General features: G+C 20.6%; 1 protein-coding gene and 1 long non-coding RNA gene across 4 annotated transcripts in view; one reads left to right on the top strand and one right to left on the bottom strand.

The window, feature by feature from the left end:
* LOC102674938 overlaps positions 1-1,902 on the bottom strand; it is a 13,900-nt gene extending 11,998 nt beyond the window's left edge. The window contains exon 1 of the long non-coding RNA XR_422665.2: positions 1,870-1,902. This is a non-coding gene — a long non-coding RNA (uncharacterized LOC102674938). The remainder of the gene's footprint in view (positions 1-1,869) is intronic.
* LOC116186455 overlaps positions 1-4,867 on the top strand; it is a 143,037-nt gene that overhangs the window by 12,219 nt on the left and 125,951 nt on the right. The gene's annotated exons all lie outside the window — the stretch shown is intronic.

Below are 4,867 nucleotides of genomic sequence, written 5' to 3'. Positions count from 1 at the left end.
AATATTATTGTTAGATTTATTAATATTATTATTATAATATTTATTATTATAAAATATATATATATAAAATATATATATATTATTTTAATATATTTATTCTATAAGTTGAAATAATTTAAATATAATAATCTATTTTTGGACATAATATAACTTAACTATTATGTATAACTTTTTTGATATTTATAAAATGTATTGATTATTAATATTTTAGTAATATAGAGCAGTGAAAGTATTAGTTTTCTCTTATTCATGAATTTCATTTTTTTATAATATTAATTTTTAAATTTAAAAATTATATTTTTCCTCTTTGTTTATTTTATTTGTTTATTATAATAAATATTATTATTTAATAACATACAAAAATATATATCATTTCATTAAAAAATTTTTATATTTTCATTAATAAATTTTCTATGTATAATATCTGTCTCTTATCTGAAAAGAATATTATATCTTATATCTATTATTTTTTTAATTAATTGTAAATATATCAAGTAGATACTTCAAAAACATTTTTACTTGTTAATAATGGGGATAATATACAAGATGACATTTTTTATTAAGCTTTGTTATTATATAAATAAAATCAATTCAATTATTGTAATGTTTATTTTTATGAGCTTGATAAGAAGTCAACACAGTAAGCGAATGCAACGTGTCTTCATGGAAGAAGAAAATCCCGCAGGTCTGTGATTTCCGCTTGGCAACAGCGCACCGGTTATTCGTGCTGCCTCGCTGGATCGAGTCAGTGGCGTAATCAGGAGAGGGGAATATACGGTTGCTCAGTTCTCTTCTCGAGTATTCGTAAAAAAGACTCCTAGCAGATGAACAAGAACTTCTTTTCTGTACTGGTACGCTCTTAGTTTGAGTAAAACATTCATTATTACATAAAATCTACGAAAAATTAATGTATAAAAATATATATATTAAAATTATATATATTATACATTGATATTGAGATGTATACTAATTAATTTAAATCATTATACAGTTTTATATATTTTATATATATTTTAAATATTAATAAAACTTAATCTTATCAATTATAAATATTTTAAAATGTTTTGTTAGTATAAAAATCGATAAATATTGATTATTAGATAGATAAGATAATAGCAGAATAATATAGTTGCTAAAATAGTTTTAATTATTTTTTTAATTTGCTTTTAAGATATAAAATAATTTAAGTATAAAATCTTCAAATTATTATATTTTCGAAATTATTATATTTTAGCCAACATTATTTCGTTATTTTATCATGCATTACAGATTAATCTGTTTTCATTATATCTGTGTCTTTATATATATTTACTTCATGATGGTTACGCTACTGGGTCGAGTATCCTTCCCCTCTTTTCATCTTGCTCCCTTCTTGCAATATTAGTGGCTTTCACATGTCTCTCTTATAGCAGTTTAATCTCTTTCTCTTTTCCCAACTCTCTTCTTTCTCTTTCCTCTATGTTTGTTTCGCTTTATTCTCGTTTCTTTACGTCTCTGTTCAATTACTATTTTTCTTTGCTTGACAGAATTTCGACAACGTTGTATGTACGACATACGCTCGTGACACGCATATGTAAAAAGTATAAAAAAATTATTAGATTTCATTTAATAATAGGTAAGAGATTAAATTGAAATATTTTGTTAACTTAAAAAACTTATTATAAATTGATAATAAAAGTTAGTTAGAATTAAATTAGAATTTTTCTATTTTATGAAAATAGATAATTTAATTTCGTATAAAAATTTTATATATATTTTATAATATTATATGTTATTTATATCTTTATATATATATTATATTATATATTATGTTTGATTTTTCTGAATTGTATTAATTATTATATTTGAACAGTATTGTTCATTTACTACAAAAAACATGAAATCGAAAAAATGATGCTTTAATAAATATTTAAATTAAAAAATGATTAATAAAATTTATTAAAATGTTGTTACGTTTTAATTTTTTTTTATTGATATTTCTATAATTTATGCCAAGCTTCTGACTGATTTGTGGCTGGGTGATATTTTTGAAAAAAAAATTCATGGGGTTATTACGTTGCGTAACGGGCCTTAACCCTCAAGCGCTAGAAGCAGTGCAGGCTGTCTCACCGTTCCTCCTCTGTTTTTCCACTTCTCTCTATGGTGCCCCACTCAATGTGACAGACCCTCCGATCCCCGACTCCACTTACCATTCTGCGCTTCAACAGAGCATCCAACGACTCAACATTCCCTTCTGTCTCTAGTTTCTCCTTCAATTGTGAATCCAAGTCCTATACAATTTTCCCATGCCTTCCCACGCTGTGCTCTCTATATGCGCGTAATACATATGCATATATACATGTTGCTCACTGCATATAAAATACTTGCGTGTATATTCAGTGAAATTGTTTTTTTTTTTATTCTTTCCAATTTTTTTACAATTTCGAATTGTACTTATATTATTATACATTATATTTATATATCGATAAACATTATATGTACACACAATATGTTTATTTGCATATTAACAAGATAATAATTTAAGTATCATGAAACGCTTAAGAATTTATGAAAAAGATGCTGGTCAATTGATTTTTAATAGAACTAATATAATTGTATGAGTAATAACATATAACCGAAAATGTTACATCAAAGATTACATTGCATATTGGTGACTATAGGAGGAAGGATTTTTGTTATTGTGCTGTTCCAGAAGAAAAATTCCGGACAATAAATGAATGAAATAAATGGAATTTTGAATTATAATAATGAATTGATTTTAATGAAAAAAACAATAATTACATAATAGTATAATAGGAATAATAAAAATATTTCAATATAATAATAATATTATATAATAGTGCCTACAAAAAATTTGTAATATTTAAATCTATAGTATATTAAATTTAAAAAAACAGTCACATTTGGGAAAAATTAATTGCATAATTATTAAATTTATTGTATAATATTATTATATAATATTACAAAAAAATTATGTTACAGAAATAAATATATTAGTAAAATCAGCGACATGCTATATTATATATTTAAGTTTATAAATATAAATATTCGGTTTAATATTTATTAATATATCTAAATATATGTAGCACGAGAATTCATCTCATTCGTAAAAACTAGTTTTGAAGCCTCAATGAACAGATTAGAAAACGAAGATAAAATTCGTGATCGATTCGATTGAATGAGCTATTGAATGAATAGGAAGTAAATATACATATATATAAAAAAGCGGTTTATTAATAGTGTGAATGCATGATAAATCTCTGAATTTTCTCATTTTATTCAATTTTCTCTTATTATATAAAGCTACAAAATTAATTCGCAAAAATAATATTATCGAGTCATCGAGTTATGTAACGAATTATAATATATATAATAGAATAATTCCTGACAAAATATTCGATCATCTTTTAAAATAATTCTATTTTAAAATGTACCTTTTTTGGAAAAATTGAATTAAAAATTTTTGAAAATTTTTCTTTTCTGAAAAGTTGAAGGAATTAGTTTATTAGGTGATATATATAAAAAAATTTGTAAAAATTGCAATTGATTGAAATCGCAAAGAAAATATCGCTTTTTTTTTTAAATTATTTAAATTTGTAATGAAAAAATAATACATTTTATAATAATTATATATATGCTGAAATTTTTATCGAAATCACTTGAAGAAATAAATAATAGATATTGAAATATATAAAAATTGATAAATTTTAAAGAATTATGAAGTTCTTATTACATAACATTTATTAATTTTAATTTCTTTAGGATTGATTTTTTAGGAAAAGAAAAATAAAAAAAAAATTGTTTTTTATTAATTATCATATTTTTTTGAGAAAAAGAAATATATTGAAATTTGAGATCTGTTTCACTGAAAAGAAATTTATTTGTTAATTATTTAATAATTAATTAAAATGAATTCAATTCGAAATTTGGAATATAGATTGATAATAGATAATAGATATATAAAACTAAAATAATGATGATCCAACTGAATTTAAAAATATTTTAATGAAAACAAAATTTTATTTTGAATAAAAAAATAGATATTTACATGTATTGACACACATTATCAATTAAAAAATTTTCGTACACTGTATTTTAAAGAAATTCACTTAATTCGAAAATTTTGATTTTAATAAAAATTTATGTATATGCAAAGTATAATTGCAATTTTTTTTTAAAAGAAAATTTTTTTGAATATGTAAAACAACTAATATATATGTAAAAACTCGCAAATTTTTATTATTTTTTTCATTTTTTGAATGTTTTTTTTATTGAATTTAAAATTTGAATATTTTATATTTTTAAAATTTATTATATCTTATATCATAACAAATTTTTTTATGAACAATTTTTTTGAATGTATGAAATCAAATCTCAAATTTTCATCATTTTTTTAATTTTTTTAATAAACAAATTTGGTTTAGAAATATTTTTTATTTTTTTTATAAAGTAAATAAAATCCGAACATTTTATAATTTATATATAAAGTTCGTATTATTACAAAGTTATTATTTAAAAAAGCGAAAAAAAAAATATTTTTAAAAGTTTAATTGATTTCATCTTTTCAAAATGATATTTTACTAAAAAAAAATTGCTCTATATATAACTCATTATTTTCTATATACAAAATCTTTTTTGATTTTGATAATAAATTGTTAATAGGATTTGTTAATATAAAATATGTGAAGATTATATTTTAAGTTTAAATAGGTTAAATGTTCTCAATTTTTTATATTGTATTTTATATTGTATTGTTAATTTATTAATATGCTTGAAATTGAAATAATATGATATAAATAATATAAAAAAGTTCATTATTAATTATTTATTATATTATTTTATTTACTTTTATTACTTTTATCTATTA

Source organism: Apis dorsata, unplaced genomic scaffold (assembly GCF_000469605.1).
Source record: "Apis dorsata unplaced genomic scaffold, Apis dorsata 1.3 scaffold_710, whole genome shotgun sequence".
NCBI classification, from domain to species: domain Eukaryota; kingdom Metazoa; phylum Arthropoda; class Insecta; order Hymenoptera; family Apidae; genus Apis; species Apis dorsata.
Note: the sequence above shows the minus strand (reverse complement) of the source record. Positions and strands in the feature narration are given on the sequence as shown.